We start from the raw sequence: 16,149 nt of genomic DNA, 5'->3' as shown, positions 1-16,149 counted from the left end.
ATCCCTCATTCCATTATTACCTTCAGCTTTCCGTTGTCTCATTTCAAGTTCTGAAATTCTTATATTAATGGTGTGAAATTTGGATTGGTAGCATTAATGTTCACTATCCAATGGAAGCCAAAGTCCTTCAACCAGAAAATATATTTTTTCCAAGGGCGATCACATATTGCAGTGGTGCTCTCCCACTTGTTCATTGACAGCATTTTTGCTTGTCGCTGTACCCAAACACTTGGACAGCAATCACCATCAGGTAGTTCAGGTTATTTGTACTCAAGTCTGATATCTCAAAGTTTCTAGGAGTACATGCTGTGAAAGTATTTTTGCAGGAGTTGTAATGAGTTAAACAGTCATTGTTATAGATTCATACAGCACAGATACAAACCCTTTGACCCAATCAGTCCATACCGACCATAATACCAAACTAAACTAGCCCCACCTGCCTGCTTTTGGCTCATATCTCTCCAAACATTTCTTATTCATTTACTTATGTAAATGTCTTTTGAGCTTTGTAACTGTGCCCGCATCCACAACTTCCTCTGCAAGTTCAGTCCATATATGAGCCATTCTCTGTGTTAAAAAAAGCTGCCCCATATGCTTTTTTAAAAAATCTTTTTCCTCTCAACTTTAAAATATGCCCACTGGTCTTGAAATCCCACACTCTTGGGAAAAGATATCTGCCATTCACGTTATCTTTGTCCAGTAAGATTCTGGTAAATCTCTTCTGAATCCACTCCAGCTTAATAATATCCTTCCTATAACAGGGAGACCAAAGTGGACGCAGCATTCCAGAAGAGCCCTCACCAACATCCTGTACAACATCAACATAACTTCCCAACTCTATAATTGTTGCTAAATTTTGCAAGATATGTTCCTGAAACATCACAGGGAAGGACAAAAGGACATATGAGTCAGGCAGTGAGTTTGGAAAATTTGTTTTGGTAGTGTTCTAGGAGCAGAGATTTGAGTTTTCTCTTACCTGAGAAAGATGGCCCAAGATATCACAAAAACCAGGGCAAATTAATTCCTTAATTTGAAATGTCAGCTCTTAACAAGTTGGTGTCTATCAAAAGAAACAATCTGAATTGTGGATTTGAAGTATTTTTCGTGAAGTAATCATAACTCTCCTACTTGAACAGTGTCAGTTTCAGCCAAATAATACTAGAAATGGGCTATCACAGTAAATAAATTTTCATGAAGGATAAACATGGGGCAGAAGTTAGTCTTAATTGGGATTTATGAAGCATTAACATTGAATCAGACTGCCATAATTCTGCTCTGCATGGTTATCAATTCCTTTTCTTGAGGGTGTGACTAACAAGATAGGTGAGGGCAGAGTGGTAGATGTTTTCTACATGGACTTTAGCAAGGTCTTTGACAAGGTTCCACGGGGTAGACTGGTAAGTAAAGTTAGATTACTTGGGATTCAGGAAGAGCCTGGCAATTGGATACAAAATTGATTTGACAGTAGGAGACAGACATCGGCGGTGGTAGAGGGTCGGTTTTTGGACTGGAAGCCTGTAACCAGTGGTGTTCCACAGAAATCAGTGCTTGGTCTAGTGTTGTTTGTCATTTATATAAATGATTTGGATGACATTATGGGAAACATAGTTAGTAAGTTTGAAGATGACCCAATAATTGATGGTATAGTAGACAGTGAAGAAGGTTATCTAAAATTTGAAAGGCATCTTGATCAATTGGGTAAATGGGCTGAGGAATGGCAGAAAAATGCGCGGTGCTGCATTTCGGTAAGATGAACAAAGGCAACACTTAAACCAGTTAATGGTGAGGTACATTGAATCACAGATAGACAGAGTGATTAAGAAGGTTGTGGGGGTGACACCCATCCTGTCCATACACAGTGACCATACCTGCTTACACCAACACGGCCCATGTTTGAAAGAAACACAGTGGCCAACAAGGATTAGAACAAAATGGGACAGCCTGCTCTAACATGTCAGTGAAACACAATGGTACTTTCAAACAAGACTACTCCAAGGTCAGCAAAAGAGCCCTACCACCACCCATTTGAGATAGTTGTGATAAGAGAATGCCTAAGAAAAGACAAATGATTAACTCCAGCCTCATTAATGAAGCCATGATCATCCCAGTAAATGGATAATGCCAGGTGCAGGTCTCAGAGCATGAACCAGCTGAGATTAACAGCTGCAAAGACAACAGGTAAAGGATATTTTGTAGTAATTAGCTTTTTGCCTACAGTATTAAGGAGTAGGCTTTAGTTAAAGATTATTCAGATAACCATAGTAGTTTTCAACACATAACCAGCATATAACACCAGCAGTAAAAAAACTTAAACACAGAAGTGAAAGTTAATTAGCCTTAGGAAACACCTTATCTTATGCCCTGAGTAAGATAGCTTATTCACAACCCATTAATTACAACACGCTAACAGTGGAAGTAGCTGTACAACGTTACATATTATAACTAACTTTGCAATAGAAATTAACCTTTTGGCAATTAGTTAAAACCAACTGTCTTTTGTATTTTTACATATATAATTAGGACAGTGGGAAATATTTGAAAAGAATGACTGAATTTGATAAAGAAAACACATGTAATACAATGAATGATAGAGTGCAAGCTGTCCTTAGAGATAAACAGCTTGAGACAGACCTGAAAGAGCGTAGTCAGTAACTTTCAAATGCAAATGTGTAGGATGCATAGAAAAATACCAAGGTTTAGAGATTACAATGCTTGGTAAATGCCATATGGTCATGGGAGCCTGGGGCTGTCTGTAGGAATGCCCATCATTCATTAGGAGTGCCACAGGATTGGGTATATGGATTAAGCGGGAAGGCCAGTGACTACACTGTGTTTCATTGCCGTAACGGAAAGTTACAAAATGCTATATTGTCACTGTAAATATCAGAGTGTGCCATTGATCTCTTTTCCGATCTGAGCCAAAGATTAAGTGAAAAATTGTTTTGTCACGTCGAGGCCAGATTTGGGGAAGATCTTTTGGCCCTCTCCCTGGTTTAATTGGTGTCTGCTTGAATAAACATCTTCCACTTGCCTGAATCCTGCTTTCCTCCTGAGGTTTTCCTGACTGGGGTGGGGGGTGGGGTATGCTCCTACAAAGGTATCAAGCACATTTGCCTTTATTGCTCAGACCATTGAGTATGGGAGTTGGGACATCATATTGAGGTTGTACAGGGCTTTGGTAAGGTAAGGCCAATTTTGGCATGCAGTTTTACAGTGGGGAGGTGATGGCCTACTGGTATTATCGCTGGGCTATTAATCCAGAGACCCCGATAATGTTCTGGGTACTCAGGTTCAAATCCTGCCATGGCAGATGTTGGAATTTGAATTCAATGAATATCTGGAATTAAGAGTCTAATTATAATCCATTAATCCATTGCCAGTTTTTGGCAGAAAACCCATCTGGCTCACTAATGCCCTTTAGGGAAGGAAACTGCCATTCTTACCTGGTCTGGTCTACATGTGACTCCAGACTACAATAATGTGGTTGACTCTTAGCTGCCCTCTGGGCAAATAAGGATGGGCAATAAATGCTGCCTAGCCAGCAATACTGTCATCCTGTGAATGAATAAAAAAAAAGTTCTGGCCATTCTGCAATAGGATGAATTTATTAAATTGGAGAGGGTTCAGAAAAGATATACAAAGTTGTGGCCGGGATTGGAGGGTTTGAGTTATATGGAGAGCCTGGATAGGCTAGGACTTCTTTACTGGAGCATACGAGGTTGAGAGGCCACCTTATAGACCTTTGTTAGATCATGGGGCGCATAGATAAGGTGAATAGTAAAGATCTTATGCCCTAGAGGGTGTAATTTTAAGGTGAGAAGAGAAAAATTTAAAAGGCACCTGAAGGGCAACTCTTTTACACTGTGAATGGTTCGTACGTGGCAGGAACTACCAGAGGAAGTGGTAGGTCCAGGCACAGTTGCAGCATTTAAAAGACGTTTATGTAGGTACATGAATAAGAAAGGATATGGGCCAAATGCAGGCAATTTGGACCAGTTTAATTTGGGAAACTCAGTCAGGATGGAAGAGTAGGACCGAAGGGTCTGCTTCCTTGCTATATAACTTGGTGACTGTGTAAGTCTAATGGAACTAAAATGAGGATTGAACTATGGAACAATGGAACGGAGTGAAGTATGACATGGTTTCTTGTGTGAAACACCACTGCCAATATGATATGCTCTGAGTTCTGCCCTGTGCATTAGCTTATGTAACATATATCACAAATGTAAAGTTCTTGTTAAAGCAAATGTCTTGAAGTTTAATAATAACACTATATATTTACATTACTACAATATCACAGATTTATACCTAATCGTGAGTTACGTGCTTTCTGATGTTGCTGTGCATTACATACACACAAGCTATTGCCTGAACACACCACACTGACTCCATTGCGCTCATAGAGCAATTGAAGGTCAGACTGGTACCTTTCTACTGGGTCACATGTTGAGATGATATGTAAATGGCCTAAAGTTATATTTGCTATTCGGTTTGGAATCAATGCATTAACACAACAAGGCAAATACCATCTGATGTTTCACTAATCCATTTTGCGCTCCAGCTTAAGGCACATATTCTCCTTCATTAATTTGCATAAACTTTATCCATGTTGGAATTTAAGATAGTGATCCAATTTTATGGACAATATTCTTCATGAAATAACAAGTAATAATGAGCTTCAAATTTACTCATCTGAAGAATGTTGAGAGACAAGTAAGCATCAAATAAATGTATCTTTTGCCAACCTTCAGTACCAACAACATTCTCTCCACATCCCAGTTCTCTCCCAAAACATCAATCAGTTGGCACACACAGTGTGGATATTCAGAGTTGCACCTACAATAAACTGTTCCCCAAAGTAAAACATGAATCAAGTCAGAAACATAAGACGCTGGTGAACGGTTCATATGTGGAAGGAACTACCAGTGGAAGTGGTAGGTGCAGGCTCAGTTGCAACATTCAAAAGACATTTATGTAGGTACATGAATAAGAAAGGATATGGGCCAAACGCAGGCAATTTAGGAGTGCAGGAAACTCGGTCAGGATGGAAGAGTAGGACCGAAGGGTCTGCTTCCTTGCTATGTAACTTGATGACTGTGTAAGTCTAATGGAACTAAAATGAAGATTGAACTTTCAAGTCTAGTTCTCGTTTTCTATGTTAACCCTTATAGTAAAGTACCTTGCTATTCACTCTCAGGGAGACACAATGATCTATGTAACTCATTGGAGAAAAAGATATGGATGCTTTTGATTTGTGCTTAATTCAGGAGAGGTTGCCCTGACATGATCGAGATCTTTGATTGAGATCTCCTCTGTTGGCTAGTTACAGTGGCATCTCTGTCCAGATAGCTAATTAAACACTCACAAATTAAAGATGCAAATAACATTACAAACTGTTAACTTTCAGATGTTACATTAGTTTAGCATCAAAATTAGAACCATTTCTAGGAATCACCAAGTGTTTCTGCTTAACACTTATTGGGACTGCCCCTGAAGAAACAGAAAGTGTTTCACCTACGATGTTTGCAAATGAATTATATTCTGAAACTTAATTATTGTGAAGCCTATTTTTTTGCATTTAGGATGATGATTTACTACATTCCTGGCTAAACTTGAGATTTTTCAATCAGATTTCTTGAGCTTGCGCTAAAATCTGAAAACACAAACACACTGCAAACAAACTTGGAGCAAGAGTAAAATTATTTTATGCTCATCAGAAAATCTGCCATTGGCAAGAGCAGGACCCCATTTATCTTTGCAGGAGTCATGCATCTGCTCCCTTATTAATCTTTCCGAACAACCTTCAGTACCAACAACATTCTCTCCACATCCCAGTTCTCTCCCAAAACATCAATCAGTTGGCACACACAGCATGGATATTCAGAGTTGCACTTACAATAAACTGCTCCCCAAAGTAAAACATGAATCAAGTCAGAAACACAAGACGCTGGTTTTTGACAGTGGCGATGTTACAAGCATCATATTTGATCTTATTATGTCTTGAATCAGTTCTAACATTGAAACTAAACCTCAAAAGTTTTCTTAAATGAAGAAGAGATGCATCTGGTTTCTTGTAAAATCTAATCAAAAGTAACTCTAACAGAATCACAACACACATCCCTTTACTCAACTTATAGTGTTAAGGTAAAAAGAAAGCAAAGAACTGCTAATGATGGAAATCTGAAAAAGAAAGAAATTATTGGAGAACTTTCATAAGTTCTGAAGAAGGGTCATCTGGAAGCAAAATGTTAACTCTGCTTTCTCTCCACAGATCTACTGAGTTTCTTCAGTAATTTCTGTTTTTGTTATTGTTAAGGTGTTTGTCTCTCACTGGGTTGAAGCTTTTGAAGATTTAAAAGCCTTTCAGATTTCTAAACATGTGCGTTAATTCCTCCAAAGTCCCATGAAAATCTCCTATAACTTGTTACAGTCCAAAGATTGGAAGGTTTAAGTAACTATGTAACTTCAAAGAAAAGGATTACATTTTTAGAAAATTCAGAATCTGTCTTAGCAGAAATGTGCCCATTCTTTTTAGGGCCTACATTTTATCTAGTGCTAAAAGCAACTTCTGTAAGCTAGTTTTCACTTCCTATGAGTGTAATATGATTTGATATCCAAAACCTCAGGAGATACAGCATTGCTAAAGGAATGTTCTTAACTGCAATGTTCACTTCTTAGTAAACAAAGTTCATGTCAATCCTTACGTTGGTAGAAGATTTGTAAAAGACTGTCAGATGAGAGCCATTCCTTGCATTTATTTTCAATTATTGAACAAGACAAAAATTCAACTAAAGCAGATCTGGAGCTGTCGTATATTCCCAGATTGTGGCCTTGCTAAACTCTCCAGTGTACGGTACTGGGTAGTCAATATAGTTCATTACAATCAAGTCTCCTTTGTCTTATCTTTCTCCTAGGTCTATCCAGTGATTGGTAGTGGAACATGGACTACTCTGGAGTACCTATAGAAGAAACGCTATTCGTATAAAACAATAAGGTTTATTCATGACAGCAGCAAGTATTTGGTCAGGCACAATTACTAGGGCCTTAGGGAGCTGGTGCAGATAGGGGACAAAATGGCAGAGTGGTATTATCGCTAGATTGTTAATCCAGAGACCCAACTGATGTTATGGGGAGAGATAATGGGAACTGCAGATGCTGGAGAATCCAAGATAACAAAGTGTGAAACTGGATGAACACAGCAGGCCAAGCAGCTTCTCAGGAGCACAAAAGCTGACGTTTCGGGCCTAGACCCTTCATCAGAGAGGGGGATGGGGAGAGGGTTCTGGAATAAATAGGGAGAGAGGGGGAGGCGGACCCAAGATGGGTAGAGGAGAAGATAGGTGGAGAGGAGTGTAAAACGTCAGCTTTTGTGATCCTGAGATGCTGCTTGGCCTGCTGTGTTCATACAGCTTCACACTTTGCTGTCTTACGATGTTCTGGGGATCTGGGTTCAAATCCCACCATGGCTGATGGTGAAATTTGAATTCAATAAATACTGGGAATTACGAGTCTAATGATGGCCATGAAACCATTGCTGATTGTCAGGAAAAACCCATCGGGCTCACTAATGTCCTTTAGGGAAGGAAACTGCCATTCCTACCTGGTCTGGCCTGTATGTGACTCCAGACCCACAGCAATGTGATTGAATCTTAACTGACCTCTGGGCAATTAGGGATGGGCAATAAATGCTAGCCTAGCCAGCAACGCCCTCAACTTCTGAATGAATTAGAACAAAACTACCACTGCTCCCTCCAAATACTAGAGTAAAACTCCATGTTTCACAGAATATGTGTGACAGCAATAGAATGGTTGGAGCCAATGTAACAAGAACATTAACACGTTCAGAATCAGTATCTTGTATCACAGAAACTAGGGGATACATTTTACTGGAAATCAGAGAAGCAATTATTTTGCTGCATTTCAGGGACAGCTTCTCTCTGTGAGCCTGTGAATGTTTTCTCAAACTCGCCTCATTACCCATGCACCATGCCTGCTTGCTGTATCCTCCAACCCTCTGCAAGTAGAAGCATTTGTCATTGCCGGGATCACTTGGTATTCCCGGAACCAGCTTTAAAATAAAGTTACGTGCGAGGTTAAGCACTAACAATGTGAAGATGCCCAGCATGATTCCGGTCAATCACCGCAGCTATGGTGAACAAGAGAAATTTCCCCTTCCACTTTGCCGATAGGCATATGGAGGTTCTGGTAGATGGGGTGGTACAGGAATGTGTCATCCACTTTTCTCAGGACCAGCAGGGGCGAACATACTACCAGCCTGGTATAAGACTGCCACCTGGATCAGTGCTGTTTCCAAGGTCCAGAGGAACACCCAGCAAGTCAGGAAGATGGTCCATAACCTTCTACACTCCACTAGAGTAAATGCAGCCATTTTCTTTCTGTTGACTCACATCACTGTCTTTCTCTTCCACAGACACATCCCCCCAAGACTCCAAAAGCTACCGCACTCACCATCACATGCAATGTCTTCCCTCACTGACTCTTACCCAAACAACCCCCCTACATCGCTAACTCTGCATGCCCTCTGCAGCCCTGCTCACTCACTCGGGGAACTTCGCCACCTTTCCCCCACCTGCATCGGCACTAATAACCGTGCCAGGCACTTTCAGCCAACACAAACCCTCACTTGTCTCATTCCAGAAGCAAAAGCCCACATTAAGGCAGAAAGGGCCAAAGCAACTGGCAAGCTTCCTGATATTCTGCTCCTCATGTCCTGCCAGGGCAGGATGCTGACGCTGACCGTCCCAGTTAACACCATGCCCAAGGCCCTGGACTGATAACAGAGGCTTCCCTGGACAAGCTGTGCTACAATTCCTGACTCAAAGTTCTAACCATTGATTTATCAGTGGACAAATCGACATTGAGAATAGCCTCACAGCCAATCTCAGGTGATTTTTTCAACTTTCTCACCAATGGCCATGTCAAAAATTCTGCCCAAAAACTACAAATTTTGCATGGTCATTGTGGTGAACTTCCTTGACTTCCGTTCCCTCCATTATGTCTAGATGAAGATGGAGAAGTGGCCCCTTCTTTCTAACTTCGTCTTGGTTGGTCACAATAAATAAATGCTGTAATGCTTTTAAGCCGACAGCTTTCACACTTCAATTAAAACCTAATTCAAAAGAAAATAAAGGAGCCAATTACTGAGGATTTCTTGAGTGAAAGAAAGAAGGATTTTATCACCTACTAAACTGAAGGAAAGTAATAAAAATGCAACATCAAACACACACATGAAAACATATGTTTCTTTTTCTAAAACATGAGTATAGTACAGATAAGGAGAAGTAAGGCAACATAGTATAAACTATGGAGTATTTGATGTGTTAAATTCTTCACCTGAGACCTTAGTTCATCAGTTGACTAATTGTGGCGCTTGTAATGTGGTTAGCCAGGTCTGTCTCATAGAATATGAGTTCGCTGATGGGAGTTGTTAATCTGGTTCAATCAAGGAGCCCTGGCTAACAGATATAAACACGGGTGTCAGGCATACTGTTCACTCTGAGAACTGGGTCTGAGGCAGCTGGATCAGTGTCAAGGACACTCCATGTGTAAATAAAGGGTGAATTGGTGACAGGACAAGAACCTCTATGGAGGTATTTCTGCAGAAGCAGAATTTGGAGACACTTGTGTTTTGATGAATGAGTGTTTTCCCAATCCTAACTTGCTTTTTCACCTGCTATAATATTCTGCGGTGACAAGAGAGATCGGCAGAGAGAGAGAGAGAGAGAGAGAGAGAGTTCCAGCTTGTGTTGTCACAAATTCATTTTTTCTTTCTCTCTACTCTCCTGCACAAAAGCAATTTATAAAACATAATTCAATGTGCATTCCAGACTCTAGCTTTCTCGCCTTTCCAAGCTGGCTGACTGACAGACAAATGCAATAAATTACCAATACGTGGGGATCAAATAGGAAATGCAAATTTCTCGAAGCTCAGTTGCCTGATTTTGATGTCTTCAGATTTAAAAAAAGTTATTCAGTGCAATGGCTTCATTTATTTAACACTGGTCTCCCAAAGCTTGCATTAATCTACACCTAGATAACCATTACAGTCACTTTAGAATTATTTTCCTACCTTTTTAAAATAACTTTAGTTCATAGAAAGCCTTTGGTATAACAATCAGATGACGGATATTAAAACTTGATCATCGATATTTACCACTGTCGTAACATTTCCAACATCACTTATGATTCATGCAACGTCTATACCATCAATCATACTTCAAACTGCAAGAAAGCCAAACAATCACTTAGTGCACTGGGTTTCCAAGACAGGTTTAATACTCTGAACAGTTATTAACCAGATTATAAAGCTAAAGTCCAAAACATACACGGCATGTAAGTAAGAACCCATAGGGAGAAATATTAGCTTTACATTTATAAATTAGTCTGTTGAACATTTCTGAAACTTTTCAATTCCCTATTTTTTGATATTGACCTTCTTTATTTTAGATGTAAGATTCTTTTGTTACTGAATGTCAATGATCTTGCACCAGTGTATGTGCATTTTTTGTATTTTATGTCATGGATTCTCAACTTGCTCAGCTTTATTAGGTTTTGGTAATCTAGGGTTAGATATAGTTTCACAAGAAGGATAACTATTATTTTCTGCCTCTGCTTTGCCAAAGATAGGACTCAGGCAGCGACTTAGGAAAGCTGGCACCTAAATTGATAGGCTTATGTGGAACAGAAACTGCTCTGCAACATTTCTTTAAAATGCTACATTTACAAGTAAATGGAAAATACTGCTTTCAGTGTTGTTTTCTCAATAATTTTATGGAATATCAGTACTAAATTACACGCGTTAGTATTGAAAAACAAAGTAAAGTTGAAACCACAAGTTGTGCAGCTTACAGTAATGTTTTAAACATATTTGGAAATTTTCGACAAGTCAACTTTTGGTTGATATTTCACAGGGTGAATTGTGACAAAAACAGATGACATATTTGAACAGGTTCTCTGGTAACTTAGAATTTGATAAAATCTTACATGTTTGTGGTTTACAAGCCTGAAGCAATTTCTAGACTGTAGAGAACACAGTTAAATTATTTATTCAAAAAAAATTAATTAATCCTTTCCTGTCCCTCCTTCCATAAGGGCATTAATCACTTCCTAGGATAATGTTCCAACATCCAACAGGTCTCAGTCCCTCTTGGGAACTCAACTAGGATGTCATTACTCTTGAGTGAGCTTTGATAGTATTTGTTCCTAGGCTAACTGACTCCAAAGCTGATCCCACTTTCTTAAAGTCCCAACACGACTAAATTCCAGTTGGATGACAATCATCAGCAGATAATCAAGAACAATGTTCCCTCTTCTGATCTCTGGAGGAGCAAAAATCAATCCTACAATCACAACTAAATGCTTTCTTTGAGCAACAAATCTAACAAGTTGATGGGTTCTTTTTTCATCAGATAAACAATTTGTATTTCTATAATGTCTTTAACTAAAACATCCCAAGTGGGTTCTGAAGAGGTTAGAATTTGTAAAGTAGAACTACCTCAGTTGTATGGCTAGAGGAGGTCACAATGACAAGGAGGGGGAAGACATAGTGAGATTTGAAAGGAAGTATGGCAATTTCAGAAACAAAGCATTGTTGAACTGGAGTCAATATCCCTCAGCCAGTATACTTGTCAGAATTAGCCTTCAATACTTATTTAAAAGAGAACTAGCGAAGGGGCAATAAATGAGTTATGTCACATATTTTGCATTAGTGCAAAGAAGTTGCGTCTGTTCCATGATGTCAATTTTGCAGTGCCAATAGGTTTTGTTTCATTTGAATGTTGTATTAAAGAGCTATCTAGCTTTTGAGTGGATTTAGATCAACTGTAACCTGCCAATCATAGATATACAACTATGGAGTCTTCAGTAGCAGCATTTTTTAAATGCTAAGATAGAAGATTCATACAAATGATTTGTGAAAGAGAATGAATATGAATTAGCCTCACTTCAATATAGCAAGCAACTGGCAAACCGTCTGCACTTTATTTTGAAAATCTCACAGGATTCTTCAAATACAAGTATGGGTTTTTTTCAACATGATGACTACATTTTTCCTCGGCAGTGATTACTGAAACAGACGAAGTATTCACTCTTATAATTGTTATTTGTAGAACTTCCCTAATATGGTTGATCTGATGGCTGGGTCAATGAGTGATGATGCTGACTCATCTGACAGTTCTGCACTTCAGGATGGTCAGTTGCATGCTACATTGAAGTACTGACACTATAGTAATGTAAGAAACAAGATATCTGATTGGCTTGTAGCAAGGATACACTAACAGCAATATCCTAATGGCCTTTCAGATGTTGAATGTGGGAAGAAGTATTGTTCGGGAAGTGAGAAGGAACTCTTATTCAACATGTGACATGCATTCAACTCAGAAAGCAGTCAGGGCCTTGATGTCACATGTCATTTCAATATTTGGAACTGCAGCACTTCTTCAGTATCACATGAGATTGCTAGGCTTCATGCTGAAGTCATTTCCCTAAAGTGGGACCTAAACTTTAAACCTTCATAATTTGGAGGTGCAAAATGCTGCTCCTGAGCCAAAATTTATACCTTAAGCGAAATTGTCACAGCATTTGGGACTAGAAAAAAATATTTTCATTGCCCATGAATTCTGGCTAAGGAATGGAATTTTGTAGATGGCCTGAAATTCACTTCTATTTTGAACGTGAAGACCTGAGAAATGTTTCAGTGAAATGTGATTAGAAGGTGGGTAAAGAAATGGATAAAAATTTTTTATTAAAATCATATCACAGGAGCCACTTGAATTGTGGTGAATGACACGGCTTATCTGTTATGGTTGTGTTTCTAGAGTTCCTTTTCTCACCAGAACTCAGTGTTAATCTATCCATACAACTGAGGCCTGTTTGCTCTGGGGTCAACAAAACAAATACTAACTGGTCATGGAAAAATATTTCTGTTACATTCCTTGCTCTACTGAGACACAGTGAAGACTCAATGTTGCTTACAGTTTATATAAGGTGGAGTGATAGCATTCCAAAACCTCACCACATTCCTTTCAGCTGCACTGCCAATTGAGTCCCATAAGAGTTTAATTAAGGACAGGTACAGGCAAAGGCTATTATAAAGATAGTGTCCTGGGCCCAAACATCTTTTGCTGATTCTTCAATAACTTTCTTTTCTTCATAAGGTTAGAGGTGGACAATATTCAGCACCATTTGCAACACTGCAGATACTGAAGTAGATCATGCCCAAAAATAGTAAGATGTGGATGATATCTCGGTTTGGGCCGACAGGTGACAAGTCATATTCGCACCACACAAATTCCAGGCAGTGACTATCTCTAAAAGGAGAGATTCTAACCAATGTCCCTTGACAATCAATGGTATTTGTCATCACTGAATTCCCCACTGTTAACACCCTTGGGGTTACCATTGACCAGAAACTGAATTAGACAAGACATATAAATATTGTGCCTTCAACATCAGTTCAAAGGCTACGAATCCTGTAGCGAGTAACTGCCCTCTTGACTCCTAAAAGCCTGTCAACCAGCTACAAGTGAAAAACTAAGAGTGTGATGGAATACTCTCCACTTGCCTGTATGATTGCAATTCTAACAACACAGAAGAAGCCTGACACCATCCAAGACAAAGCAGCTCACTTGATGGCACCACATCCACAAACATTCAGTCAACTCCACCACCAACATTCAGTAGCAGGTGTGTCTATCACCCAGTAGATACACTGCAGTGAGTCACTAAAGCTCCTTTGACACCACCTTCCAAATCCATGATCACTATCATTGAGAAGCACAAGGGCGGCAGATATATGGGAACATCACTGATTACAAATTCACTTCCACTGCAGGGGTGAGTTTTTGCTCTAAGGCAGTGGAAGGTGGAAAATCAAATGTTAATTCCTATCAGGTGTCCTCCAACAATTATTTTCGGGCCACGTTAGTTCAAATCATAGTTTGTTGATAAATGAGGCTCTTTAAAGGGCCAAAAAATGCACTCTTTATCGGGGTTTCTGGTTAACTCAAGAGATACAAACGGCTGAATATCTAGAGAAACAAAACAGATTTACAAATGGGCATTCTGGTTTTAGCTCGTAAGTGACATCCCTTCAGGAACAATGTCGCAACATTTCCTTTTGTTTTGTTTTTGATGGGCCTTCCTGTCTTTTTGAGGATTGAGTCACTTGGTCTCAACTCTGAGTCATTAGGTCAGTGGTTCAAGCCTCACACCAAAGGTGAGCGCAAAATCTAGACTGACATCCTACTGACAGAGTGCTGAACTGGTGGACGGCCATCTTTTGAATGAGTCTTTAAATACAATGAAAATAAAAGATTGCGCAATTGCTAGGTCGAGCAGGCCTGAAGGTAATCTTTCAAACCCGCATCAGATTAAAACAGTAAGCGGATTCTGATAAATTTGTTAAGCAAAGACCAAAAGAACTGTGGATGTTGTAAATCAGAAACAAAAACAGAAGTTGCTGGAAATGTTCAGCAGGTCTGGCAGCATCCGTGAAGAGAAATCAGAGTTAAGGTTTTGGGTCCAGAGGGCAGGAAAGTGGACGTGAGGAGTTTTGGATCAGCCATGTTCCTATTGAATGATGTAGCAGGCTCAATGGGCCGAGTGGCTTGTTCCTGTTCCTCAGAGGAAGGGTCACCGAACGCAAAACGTTCACTCTGATTTCTCTGCTCAGATGCTGCTGGACCTGCTGAGCTTTTCCAACAACTTCTGTTTTTGTTTCTGATAAATTTGTTGCTCGTGGGACTTTGTTCTGTAGAAATCAGCTGCCGCATTCCTTACATTACAAAAGCGACTCCACTTCATAAATAATTCAAGGTCTATAAAGCGTTTTGGGATCTCAAGCTATTGAAAAATACTTTATAGATGAAAGTCTATATTTCTCACTAAGGCTTGAGGGAATATGTGAAAGAGTGTTTGGTGTGGGAGGGTGTTTCTAATGGTTCAGGAGGCATACACAGCATATTTATCAATGAAATCTTTTTTGATGAATGTTAAAATGCATCAGGTTGAGTCTCACCAGAACTGGGAAATGACTGATTAATTTACTTTTACTAGCTACGGTACTGTAGCTTAATTAATAATGGTTTGAACCAAGATGATAACTCTCATGCAAACTTAGTATTTATGTCAAATGGCTGCCATTAGCCTTGAATTTCCTCAGCCTCCAAAAGGCCATTTCATTTGGCATGCTCAGGAAGAATAATCTATTGCTCAATGCAAACGTCAGCTTTTGTGCTCCTGAGATGCTGCTTGGCCTGCTGTGTTCATCCAGCCTCACACTTTATTACCTTGGATTCTCCAGCATCTGCAGTTCCCATTATCTCTGATTAAAATTTAAAATCATTCATTTCACGTTAACACTGAAAGGGTTCTATTTCTATTTATTGTGGTCTTATCGGATTCCTAACCATTAGGGGAATTAAGGGTTATGGGGCAAGGGCAGGAAAGTGGGTGTCAGGAGCGTTGGATCAGCCATGATCCTGTGGAATATTGTAGCAGGCTCAAGGGGCCGAATGGCCTGCTCCTATTCCTATTTCTTCCTCTATTTGCAGCATGGGGTTGTCGCCACATTTAAAAGGCCACTTTGTCAGACAGACTTGTTAAGACCTCTAGCACATTTGTGATAGTCCAGTCATTTACATTCCCTGTTCCTATTTCTTCTGGTCTTATTTAGAGATTCATAGAGACACAGTACAGAAACAGACCCTTTGGCCCAACTTGCCCATGCCAACCAAGTTTCCCAAATTAAACAAGTCCCATTTGCCAGCATTTGGCACATATCCCACAAAGCCTTTCCCATTCATGTACCTGTCAAAATATCTTTTAAACATTGTGACTGTACATGCATCTACCACTTCCTGTAGCAGTTCATTCCACATATGAACCACACTCTATATGAAAAAGTAGCCTCTCAGGTTCGTTATAAACCTTTCTTCTTTCACCTTACAAATATGCCTCTTAGTTCTGAACTCTCCCATCCTAGGGTAAAGACCTTTGATATCCACCCTATCTATGCCCCTCATGATTTTATGAACTTCTATGTGGTCGTCCTTCGGCCTCCCAAGCTCCAGTGAGAATAAATGTCCAGAAGTTACGTCATGTTTGAGCAGAAGCTTTAAATTAGAAATT

The sequence above is a fragment of the Stegostoma tigrinum genome, chromosome 14, assembly GCF_030684315.1.
Source record: "Stegostoma tigrinum isolate sSteTig4 chromosome 14, sSteTig4.hap1, whole genome shotgun sequence".
Taxonomy (NCBI): Eukaryota; Metazoa; Chordata; class Chondrichthyes; order Orectolobiformes; family Stegostomatidae; genus Stegostoma; species Stegostoma tigrinum.
Note: the sequence above shows the minus strand (reverse complement) of the source record.